Below are 13,602 nucleotides of genomic sequence, written 5' to 3' on the forward strand. Positions count from 1 at the left end.
GCAGCACAGGTAGAGTATTCCGTATGAAATCATGAAAACGTGCTCCATTGAGCGTAGGTGGAAGAACATGGGGCCCAATCAAGACATCAGCAACAATGCCTGCCCACAGAAAATCTGTGTTGAAGACGTGATTGCACAATTGCGTGCGGATTCTCGTCAGCCCACACATGTTGATTGTGAAAATTTACAATTTGATCACGTTGGAATGAAGCCTCATCTGTAAAGAGAACATTTGCACTGAAATGAGGATTGACACATTGTTGGATGAACCATTCGCGGAAGTGTACCCGTGGAGGCCAATCAGCTGCTGATAGTGCCTGCACACGCTGTACACGGTACGGAAACAACTGGTTCTCCCATAGCACTCTCCATACAGTGACGTGGTCAACATTACCTTGTACAGCAGCAACTTCTCTGACACTACATTAGGGTTATCGTCAACTGCACAAAGAATTGCCTCATCCATTGCAGGTGTCCTCGTCGTTCTAGGTCTTCCCCAGTCATGAGGCATAGGCTGGAATGTTCCGTGCTCCCTAAGACGCCGATCAATTGCTTTGAATGTCTTCCTGTTGGGGCGCCTTCGTTCTGGAAATCTGTCTCGATACAAACATACCGCGCCACAGTTATTGCCTCATGCTAATCCATACATCAAATGGGCATCTGCCAACTCTGCATTTGTAAAACATTGCACTGACTGCAAAACCATGTTCGTAATGAATACTAACCTGTTGATGCTACATACTGATGTGCTTGATGCTAGTACTGTAGAGCAATGAGTCGCATGTCAACACAAGCACTAAAGTCATCATTACCTTCCTTCAATTGGCCCAACTGGTGGTGAATCGAGGAAGTACACAACATACTGACGAAACTAAAATGAGCTGTAACATGGAAATTAAGCGTTTCCGGACACATGTCCACATAACATCTTTTCTTTATTTGTGTGTGAGGAATGTTTCCTGAAAGTTTGGCCATACCTTTTTGTAACACCCTGTATAATATTTATTACAGTGACCCAGATCCTTGCTTTTCACAGTAGATTCTCACTAACCTTTCTTAGAGAAATTTCTGATGTCAGAAAGGTCACTTGTATCAAACTAACCCCTTGATCCTTATTATTTTTCAGAAATGACTTCTCACATGTGGAAAAAACACTGTGGAACTAACAACATCTTATTTGCTTCTTCTTTCTGGTATCTTGATTGCTACTGAGGCATGGCTTGCACAACTTTCTTAATGAAATATGGAAAAATTCATGCTCCTGGAATACAGTTTTTTAGTCTTCTAGCTAATATGGAGACTGTCAGCTTCAGTCACAATATGCAACCTGTGAATTTCAGTTTCAAATGACCAACATTCTCTGTTAGGGATGGGGTTGGATTCTACAGAGAACCAAAATCTAGCTGAACAGTTGTGGACTAGCCCACAAGTCTTCTCAAATGCAAGTCTCTGGGAAATGGTAGACAGTACAGGCAAATAAACATGGTAAATGAGACCAGTTTCTTACTGTCATATCAGTGCAAAGCGTGTGTGGCAGGTAATTACATCTGTATCTCAATGATGTCCTGTAATTTTTAAGGGGTTTTTTCATTTTTATTGCCTTTTAACAAATAATGTCTCTTAACATATCTCATGACGTTCATAAAGTTTGTACAACAATTATTATGTATGATTTACTAACTCAGTCTGTGATTTAGTATGATAGTGTGTAGTACTTACAAAAGTGGTAACAGCAACCACTATTTTCTTTGACGGAATCATCTTAGCTTACTTACAAGGAAGACCATTAATTATGTTTACAAAATATCATCTACATGCAAATATAGGGTATTACTAAGTTTAAAATACAAAAAATATCCAATATAAAGGTAAGAGGTAAGAGGGTACTTAACAAACATTCTTCTGTACACTGCAGGAAGAACTTCAACAACAAATTGGAAAATGATAATATTCAGACCCCTTTAGACCTATTTTTATGCATTATCCTGTGTCCCACACTGTGATTACATTTTATTCCAGTCAGCACATAACTTTTAGATGTATTGTTGTTTTATGCTTATAGCATTATGTGTGTTTGCCTAGACCTTAGAAATACAGATTGGGAGTATATGATCTCTATGGTGGGTGGAGGAAACAGGTTGCTAGGGATAAGGAAGGCCTTCTCCTCTTCACCCATGGCATTATTGCAGTGGTGTGGTGGGTAGGCATGAGTAGGTGCCAGGTGGTTGTCCAACACCCATTCATAAAAACAGAAGTTTCTGATTTATACTTATTCTGTTGCAAAATGTCCGCCCCAATAACTGAACGGTCGGCATGTTGGAAAGACATGCATGGGGGCCTGGGTTCGATTCCTGTCTGGGGTGGGAGATTTTCTCCCCTCAGGGACTGGGTGTCGTGCTGTCCTCATTATCATTTCATCCCCACTGCCGACATGCAAGTTGCCCACTGTGGCGTCGCACTCAATAAAACTAGCACTTGGTGGCTCAACTTTTGACCTGGGTACTCCCAGCCACTGACGCCATATGCTCATTTCCATTTTTCGTGGTAAAATACATGAGATGTGGTGCTACTAAGTGGTGATCAGCAGCCCCAAGTTGCAGACTGGTCACAGTCAGTGTAGGATGCTTAGATCAAAAGGTGGCCTTATGTCATGGCCAGCATGCAGTATTACCTCTGGTGAAGCAGGCAGCAGGTCATACTATGTGTGTGGCACAGACGCAAGGCAGGATCGCATGACCTGGCTGGAAGAGGCTGTCAAACTAAACTGGTACTGATACACAGCTTAACATGGGAAGCACCAAAGCATATAGAGCCAAACTGTGGGCTCAGGGTGGACAGCAGGGGCTTGTAGTGATGAATTTTACCCACACAGGACATCAATCAGTGACAGAATGTGCCTTCTTGGAGTCTCAAAGAGAAGCAGAATTTGCCCACACAAAGTATGGTACAGGAGCAGAATATGCCCACACAGGGAACCAAACAGCTGCAGAGTTTGCCAGCAGAGGGTATGGTAGCTAAGTGGCACAAGCATGGACCATGAAACCCCAAGGCAGACATGTGACAAGGGGTAGAAATTAGCCAGTAGGTCGGTTACCTGCTGGAATGCACCAAGTCAGCAGCACTTAGTGCAAACAGCACAACCACAGCTAATGATGATAGCAGCTGGTAGTAGCAGTTCAGTAACATATTTCTTGATGATATCTGGCATCATCATTACTTTGTAGTTTGTTCATGATGCTGAATGATGTTGCCTGTCTGAATTGGGTAATGTTTATGCAAAGTCAGTCCATCACTGTTTCTGAAATGGCAGCACTTCTCTTCCCTAATAGTGTAGTAGTTTCAACATTCCAAAGCTCTGGGCAGAAACTTCTGGAATGTTAGCATAGTCTGAATATAGCTTATTATGCACGAATGCCTACCTGCCCCTGTTACTGGGTTGTTATGACATCTTCTGTTAAGCCAATCACAGGGTCCTTCTTCTACACCAGGTGGAGCCACAGCACAAAAGTAGATGCCTTTTGCTTCATTACAAGTATGAGATTCATAAGTTTCATAAGTAATTTTGGTCAAAGTATGTGAGACCATCCTCCATGCTTCAAATTGGAAGCAGCCACTTTGGAATATGTTGTTTTATGGTCATCTCTATATACAAATATATCCTTAGGTTGGGAAGAGCATAAAAATCCTTAATCTGTCGATAACTTCTTATATTTTTAAAATTATGCAGAATCCCACCTCTCTCTCTCTCTCTCTCTCTCTCTCCTCTCTCTCTTTCTTTCTTTCTCTCTCTCTCTTTTCTCCGCAATCTTTAATTTGATGACTCTTTGTTAGAGGAAAATTATTTTTGCAATATATGTCCCATTGGTGATGCTTTACTCATTACCCATATTTCCACTAGTTTCTTTTCACCCTGCTGTCCTTGTACGTATTTCTTTCTGCATTCTTAATCTGCCCAGCCATTTCACATTACACATTTTTCTCACAAAGAGCATATCAGAGTTAGCCAAGTATTTCCTTCTTTCTTTATGGCTGTCACTGATTCACTGTGCTATTTTTATTTATTTATTTATTTATTTATTTATTTATTCATCCGTGGAACATTAAATATTGTATGGATGTCGTCAGATTACAACAGATGAGCACACATTTACGTTTACAATTAAACAGGTTTCTCATATTTTGTGTAGTTTTTATAACTAGTCATACACATACAACAAGGGAGCGAAAGGCTATTTACAATTTGTACAGATACTGGCAGTTATAAGAGTCGAGGGGCATGAAAGGGAAGCAGTGATTGGGAAAGGAATGAGACAGGGTTGTAGCCTCTCCCCGATGTTATTCAATCTGTATATCGAGCAAGCAGTAAAGGAAACAAAATAAAAATTCGGAGTAGGTATTAAAATTCATGGAGAAGAAGTAAAAACTTTGAGGTTCGCCGATGACATTGTAATTCTGTCAGAGACAGCAAAGGACTTGGAAGAGCAGTTGAACGGAATGGACAGTGTCTTGAAAGGAGGATATAAGATGAACATCAACAAAAGCAAAACGAGGATAATGGAATGTAGTCAAATTAAATCAGGTGATGCAGAGGGGATTAGATTAGGAAATGAGACACTTAAAGTACTAAAGGAGTTTTGCTATTTAGGGAGTAAAATAACTGATGATGGTCGAAGCAGAGGGGATATAAAATGTAGACTGGCAATGGCAAGGAAATCGTTTCTGAAGAAGAGAAATTTGTTAACATCGAGTATAGATTTAAGTGTCAGGAAGTCGTTTCTGAAAGTATTTGTATGGAGTGTAGCCATGTATGGAAGTGAAACATGGACGATAACCAGTTTGGACAAGAAGAGAATAGAAGCTCTCGAAATGTGGTGCTACAGAAGAATGCTGAAGATAAGGTGGGTAGATCATGTAACTAATGAGGAGGTATTGAATAAGATTGGGGAGAAGAGAAGTTTGTGGCACAACCTGCCTAGAAGAAGGGATCGGTTGGTAGGACATGTTTTGAGGCATCAAGGGATCACAAATTTAGCATTGGAGGGCAGCGTGGAGGGTAAAAATCGTAGAGGGAGACCAAGAGATCAATACACTAAGCAGATTCAGATGGATGTAGGTAGCAGTAGGTACTGGGAGATGTAGAAGCTTGCACAGGATAGAGTAGCATGGAGAGCTGCATCAAACCAGTCTCAGGACTGAAGACCACAACAACAACAATACACATATTTATAATTACATAATATTTTGGTGATAATGTCATATGTTGCTAATAATCTACATCTATGTTAAATATTCTTTTACATTATAACAACTTTTACTTACTAATAAGGTTTTAAGCTTTTGTCTGAAAGTGAGGGGCTCATTTATTTCTTTAATTTCTTGTGGTAATTTGTTGTACAGTTTTATCCCCTTGTAAAATATACTTTTTTGCGTCTTTGCCTTGTTCTTTCTATCTAGATGGAGGTGGTGACAAGCTCTTGTTTCATGGTCATGTATTAGGCTGTTTGTGTTGTACATGTTGAGATTTTTCTTAATGAACATTATGTTCTGAAAGATATACTCACAAGAAACAGTTAGAATTCCTAGCTTTCTAAATAATTCTAGACAGTGGGCCCTGTTGTTGCTATTTGTTATTATCCTTATGGCTCTTTTTTGTACTTTGAACACAGTTTGTATGTTACTGGCACTTGTTCCCCAAAACATGATCCCATAGCTGAGGACTGAGTGTAGATATCCGTAATATGTTATTTTAAGACAGGTATTATTGCATACCGGTGCAAAGATTCTAAGAGCATAGCATGCTGTGGATAATTTCTTTGCCAAAATGTTGACATGGTTTGTCCATTTCAGTTGGCTGTCTACATTCATCCCTAAGAAATTGGTACTTGTTACACATTATAATTCATTATTATTAACTTTTATTCTAGTGGCATTGTGTTTTTTGTTCAATTGGAAGTTAATATAGTTTTCTTTAAATTTAGGGTTACTTTATTTTTTAATGACCAGTTGTGGACATCATTGAGAGCCTCATTTGCTCTTTCTGACAGTTGTGTTGGATTTTCACCTGTTATTACTATGTTGCTGTCATCAGCAAAAAGTATTTTTTCGCCATGTCTGCTACTTTGTGGGAAGTCGTTAATGTATATAAGAAACAATATTGGGCTTAATACACTTCCCTGTGGGACGCCTATATTCACATTTTCTGAGTCAGACAGGTGTTTTATAAGGGAATTGTTTGAAACTTGTGATATCTCAACTCGTTGAACTCTGTTTTCCAAGTATGATTTGAACCACTTCTTTGTCACACCTCTTATTCCTATTTGCCCTAATTTATGAAGTAAGATTTTGTGGTCAACTGTATCAAAGGCCTTTGACAAGTGTAAAAAGATACCACTTACATTTTCACCTTTGTCCAGTGCTTCAAAAATTACTTTAGTGAACTGTGCTATAGCATATTGTGTGCCTTTTCCGGGCCTAAAACCAAATTGGTCATTGGAAAGAAGATTATATTTATTCAGGTAATTTAGCAGTCTCTTTTTGACTAGTATTTCTATTATTTTAGAAATGATAGACAGTATAGAGATCGGCCTGTAGTTCTCTACATTTTCCACATCTCCGTTTTTAAGGATAGGTATAACTTTTACTTGTTTTAGGTACTCCGGAAAGTATCCAGATTCGAAAGATTCATTAATTATGTCTGTTAATGGGCCCTTTATGGAGTCTATACAATCTTTAATTACGCAGACTGGGATTTCATCAAGTCCTACTGAAGTTTTATTTTTTAGTTGGTGTACTACTAGTGCCACTTCCCTTTCTGTAGTTGGCAAGAGCACCATTGAGTTTGTTGGCCAGTTCTGAGTAGGTAAATCATACGTATCTGGAAATTTCTGCTGTAATTTTTTTGCAATACTACTGAAATATGAGTTTACAAAATCAGCTAACTTTTTAGGGTTACCTACTGGTACATCTTTGTTTTTAATATATGAATTGAGGTCCTTTTTATCAGAGTTAGATGTTTCCTGTTTGATGATGTTCCAGGCTGCTTTGCTCTTGTTTTCAGCTTCAAGTAATATTTTGTTGTTTGAAATTTTTTTGCGGCTAGCAACACCTTTCTGTACATTTTCCTGTATTATTTGAAGGATTGTAGAACTTCTGGGTTAGATTGATTATTTTTTATGGAGTTGATATATCTAAGAGTTTCCGAGGATTTTTTGATACCTGTAGTCACCCACTGATTTCTCTTTGTAGTTTTAATTTGATAAAGAGTTTTGGGAAACATCTCTTCAAATCTGAGTTTAAAAATTGACATGAACTTGATAAATTTCTGATTTGCGTTGGTTTCTGCATAGACTCTCCTCCAATATTCATATTCTAGCTGGGATTTAAACTGATGCAGGGCTGATTTGAAAAACATTCTTTTGTATGTACAAAGTTTAGGAGGAGTTTCTACATGAATGTTAGTTTTTAAGATCTGGCAGTGGTGGTCTGCTAGGCCCAGGTTTTGGACAACAATATGACATTTTTTACTATCAATATCTGTAGCTACATGATCTATAGATGAGAAGGATTCTTTCGTTATTCTAGTTGGACAATTAACAAGGGAGGATATTCCATAACAGCTTAGAATATTCACATATATGTTGCTAGCCTTATCAGGCTTCATCATATTAATGTTTAACTCACCACAGATAATTACATTTGCTTTTGGTCCAGAAACCTTGTCTAAGCTTTGATTCAGTTTTGAGAAGAATATATCAATGTCTCCACTAGGAGAGCGGTACACACAAAATATTACTAATTTTTTTGCTATGCCAGGTCCTATTATTTCAACAGCGGAAAGTTCGAAATGCTTGTCCTCACCTATATCTAAAAGATCATATCTTACTTTAAATTACATATCTTTTTTTACATAGATACATGAACCTCCACCATTCATTGAGACTCTGCTATAGTAACATGCAAGGTCAAATGAGGCTAATGCAATGTGTTCAGTTTGCTTCCCTTTGCACCAGTGTTCAGTGATACACTAAATTTGGCTATCAAATTTTTCCAATTCTACTTCTAGCTGCTGTGCTTTGTTCTTTATGGCTTTAATGTTTTGGTGAAACACTGTTAGGCATTTGTTTTCACTTATCTTGGTGGCGCCTTTCCCTTTAGACCTGATGCTAAAAAATCCTTCAGATGGGCTGGTGGCATGGTTATTCTTCTGTTGATGACAGTGGAGGTGAGTCTGTTGCCGGTTTGACTTGGAAGTTGGTGTATCTGAAGGTATCTGCCTTATGTTAGTCTTGTAACTGAGGCCGGGTACCAAAAATCCTGCAGAGATGAAAGTTTCCTGGTTCTTGTGCTTCTTCTGTTTGCTTCTGTTACTGCTGATGATGGTGAAGCTGGTGAAATGTCTTTCACTGTTGAAGACTGAGGAGCGGCCAATACTGATGAAAGGTCATTGACTGTTGGCACATCAGGCGTTTTTTTTCTTGTTAATGATGCAGTTGCATAGTATGTAGCTGCTTCTGCTGAAGCTGCTTTGGAAACTTCTGTCCTAGTTGAATCATTTATCTCAGCTGTTTTTGACGAAAGTGGAGATTCTAGTGCTGGACCTGTTGTCAGTGATTCAGTTTCATTTTCTTGTTGGAAATTTTCAGTTGCTGTGTTTGGTGGTCGAAGTGGTATGGTCGTGCTATTCCTGTCCTTAACTGCCTTCACTGCATTAAGGATTTCTCGACTAATGAATGATTTTCCGAGTTTATTTTTGTAAAGCCCATGCCTTGTAAAATGACTTCTCTCCTCGGATGGTACGTCCACATATGTGGCATTTGGGAGGCTTCGGCAGATTTTCTCAAATTTCCTATTAGTAACTGTGATTTCTTTGTTGACACAGGATTCTTCTATAAGATCATGTCTTTGTTGGATACTGGCAATGAAGAAGTTAACATCTGTAATTTTCTGTAATGTATTTCTTAGAGCTCTTGTGGCGAGTTTGCCCTCGTTCCTATAAACATCATTAGCACCTCCTATTATTAGACAGTTGCTTCCAAGCTTCAAAGAATGTTCACAGTCTTTTAAAACTTCGCGCAAATGGGCACCCGGTTTCGTTATTCCACTAACCTTGAATATAGTTTGCATGTTACACAAAATGTCGGCTAAGCCCTTTCCATGACTGTCTGAAAGTATGAATATTTCTTCTTTTTTCTTCTTACCTGTATTGGTAGATATCTTGTTTGCACGATAAGTATGTTCCATGTATTTTCTGGTATTTCCTTTCTTGTTATTACAGGACTTCGTAGGCCTACTGAAATGATTTGTGGTCGCTGCATTTGATGAAAGTACTTCCTTTCTTTGGCTCTTTTCACATATTTCATATTCATCACACGTTAAAAATTCAAACATATTTGCTTGTGGGAGACGAAAGTTGTTTTCGTTACGATTAACATGACAAAACTTTTTAGGCCTAATAAAGTTACCGTTTTGTTCGTTTATAACCGTTTCACTACCCTTTGAATGGTCTATCACTTCTTCCAGCTTCTGTACACTATCTATCACTGATTCAAGCTTCTCTACATATAGTTTAGCTAACATAAGATCATATTTTAATGAAGAAGTCGTGCATTCTTCTTCGCATTCCGTTTGTAAACACACGATACGACGATAGTTACAGTGCACATTTCCACAGTCACCAGTCATGTTTTTTTTCTCTAAGACATTTAAACATTGACGATGGATCCATTTCTGTGACCACCAACATAATTTAACACCATATTTCACCTTCTTACTGCATTTTACACACACAGGATTTAAAAACTCGTAATTTTCCGCGGATCGGTTTATTAGTACGTCTACACGCGCCGCCATCATCCTACAAAATATTCTGGACAAAGCACTTGGTGAATCTCTTTCATTCTTCTTGTATCTACTTTTTAAATTTGTTCCTTTCAAGAAGCCTTTCATCTTTTGGAAACTCTTTTTCCTATAGATATTTTACGCCTTATTTCTTATGAACAGTTTTCGTTTTCTGTCACCAAATGTCCTAAGTACAGTAGCTATAACATTTTATTTCATCCAAGGTGTTCACTTCCAGTTATATTTGAACTGCAATTCATATTTGACAAAGGTCATCACTTTGGCTTTTCCCTCAATTGTACTTACTAAATAGTCTTTTACAATCCTATCCATCATAAATTGTAGTTTTTCCCCTCATTTTGTGAAGACTGTTTGTTTATATTTATACTTAATTGTTTTTATAATTTCTCCTCCTATTATTAGGCTTCTTGTTTTCCTAACAGATTTATCCATTAATTTCTCAATATAAATATTGAAAAGTGTTAGTGACAAACAAAAATCTTACCTAACACCTTTTCCAACACTCACTTGTTTCATCATTGCTACTTTATGTCTTGTGTACAGATGCCTTATCAGTTATCTATCTTTTAAGTTTGCACTAACAACCAGGCTCTGCAGGAGGATACTCCAGTGAACTGTTTCAAATGCCTTTTCACAGAGTTAAAAAACTGAGGTTTCACTGAACTGTTTCTCTCACTACATTTTCTTTGGCACTGTGTTCTCTGAGAAATCTTTTATTTACTAGAGATAAAAATCCTCTTCACTTCCCTCCAGTTCATATCAAAAAATTCAGTTATACTTCCAGTATGGTGTTTAGCAGACAAAAAAAATTGTAATTAAAAGATTTCTTCACACTAACTGTAAGAGCTTCTCAAACCCTCATAAGTTTGTGACTAAAGAAAAAGACACACGAACTGTGCAAGCAATGCAAATTTACCCTTGATAAAGACCTGTATGATCCCATATTACTTTAAATAAAAAAAATACTTCAATAATTATAGAATTACTAGTGACTCAAAACAATTTCAGAGATGTTATAACATAAGTGGGAAAGAAAAATAAATATTAATACATAGCAGTAAACGTGGAGGGAAATCCTTAAAAATAAGAATTTTTTAGGGAGTTCAAATATTTTACTCACACATGAACATGATTTTATGATTAATCACACTGAAACAAATATTGCTCTCTTGTATGTAGCCAGTTGGCAGGACTAGATCTGAGGAAGGCTTTACAACTTAGGTAATGAAGGGGTAAAGGTTGGTCATGGACATTTGTATCAAAGGATGGTAACACAACCATCCTGAGGATGCAAAGAGGTCAACCAAAGAATCATGTGAGCCCAGATCATCACATTAGCTGTACAACAAGCATACTGGTTCTACACTGTCATAATATGATAGTGACAGAATACTGATCTTCACTTGGATGCAATCATTGTCAAATTTCTCTGTCCATTTTATGGTTTTAGGTCTCCACAACGTGGAGCAATGGGAGGAATTAAGTTGACTAGCAGAGAAACAGCCTGCCCAATGACTGCATCTAGCATCCATATGACACCATCTAACAAGCCTTCAATTGAATACAAGACAAAACAAAGGAGAGGAGAGTAAGTCTTTACTCAGTGCTGTACAAAACTAAAGCTAGTTATTGAACATTATATGTGTTTTCTACTGAATTAGTGAAATATTGACACATCATGATTGAAGTCTCTTTTTATGATCTTGAATCTGAAGATATTTGTGTTAAGTAATATCAGTAGCCTAGAAATCTTCTTTCATAAATGTCTGTTGACACAGTGTGCAGGGAATATTTTGATATTTTGTCAGTAACACACAAGAAAGAATTTGTTTTTATCAACATTCTCAAGAAACCACCAGCAGTTTCCTTTGAAAAATGAAATGTAAGCAGCTCATGCATCTCCTCTGAAGTAGAAAGAAATTTTTGTCTTCCCTCATAGCTAATTTTTCAGTATGTCTGATATGTGGAAAACTTGTGTTTGATTCCCAATATTGCTTGGGTGGGAAGACTGGAATTGTGTGTACCCAGATTTGTAATGCCAGTTGGGATCTTCTTGAGTGAGAAGTAGTAGCTCCAAGTTCTGGGAAGGTTTCAAAGGCTGTGGTAATGTTATACTGATTCCATGCCTCTTTTTATTGCACCTGAATGACACCATTGTTAGAGTCTGACTTGGCAGCCAGTTGATACTGAAAGACCTGACATGGCCAGGAGATGTAGCTTTAGCTTTAGAAAGAAATATTTCCAAGGCATATTAAGAACATGTAGGAGTTAATCAGAAATAAGTGTTACTAATCATTCTAAAGTTTCTCAGCATCAAAAACTCATATTTAGGTTTGTAACAATATGTGTAGATAAAGTATGCATTCCCTAAGTCCATGTGAGCCTTCACTACATTTCAGTTGCATGATAGCTTCCCAAGTGGTGTAACTTTCATTGGTATTACCCAGTAAGATATTGTTGCAGTGACATGGATGCTATTTCTGTAAAACATCCCAAACTGCTTGTCAGAATATCGTAAGTTGAAATTACAGTGAGAATATAATTAATTTTGACCTATTTTCAGAAAGAAAGATTCTGAGGCCTAGATATGGGCCACTGGGAACTATACAAGAATAACAACATTCCTTTGTGAAAATAAGAAAGTCAATATGATATATAAAGAGTCTTGGATCTTGAGGTGCTTTGGCAGAGCTGACACAGTAAAATGACTAAGGTAGTAGGATTTTATGAGCTCTAGTAAGCCAGGTAGATAGTCTGAGCTCACGCATGTGTTGTATCAGCTGCCAATAGTGTAGAATTAGTGATCAGTGGGTGATAACATGTGGCAGTGTATGCAACGAGCAGCTGCATTTGGGTAAATGGTTGGCACTCAGTGGATGACTGACCACTGTCAGCCATTGATATTAATTCTTTTATGGGAGTAAAGCTGTTTGTAATGTGTCCAAGGCTCCTTAGTCAGATTTACTGATGATTCAAGTAAGTGGTTGTTGAATGTTCTGAACTTCTAATGATAGTGTCTTCTCCAAAGCAGAAGTATGACAAGTAGCATAGGGTGCCATGTACTGTAACTATGCATGGAGCAGAATAGAAGAAACTGTACTAAAGTAACTAGAACAGAACAGAGTGAGGGCTCATGAGACTATCTCATTGACAGGAAAGTCAAAACTTGAATCAATTATGGAGTCAGACTGAGAAAGCAATAACAGGGTATGAAGACCTGTTACAGTTTTACAATAACAGTTAAATATCTGATTATTTCTCATGATAGGTTGAATAAATGTTGAACTAGTAAACAATTTATTTATTAAGTTACATTGGCTAGCACCAAAGTATAAAAACCCGATACTCTCAGGGCCACCAACAGCAGAATATTTGCTCCTTGCTCTCAGACCCTCTTTGAGTATGCACCGCCTGATGTCATGTACACCAGGTATAGAAGCTGCATTCACTACATAATAAAAGTGTATAATAAATCTATGACCACATTTTTAACTACTTACTACTTATAAGTGGAGACTGTGATTCATATTATCACAGTACCCCCAAAAATTTGATATGTGTAATATGAAGAACAAAATTTTTAAAAAAGGTGACTTCTGTCTAGAATACATATAATGTAGAAACAAAAAACAAATTAAAATTTTTTAGAACTATTCACAGGAAACAAAAGATGTTTACCATAATAATACCAATAATAATAATAACAATGATGAAATGGTGAAAATGTGCAGTTACTCAACCATC

The sequence above is a fragment of the Schistocerca serialis genome, chromosome 3, assembly GCF_023864345.2.
Source record: "Schistocerca serialis cubense isolate TAMUIC-IGC-003099 chromosome 3, iqSchSeri2.2, whole genome shotgun sequence".
NCBI lineage: Eukaryota > Metazoa > Arthropoda > Insecta > Orthoptera > Acrididae > Schistocerca > Schistocerca serialis.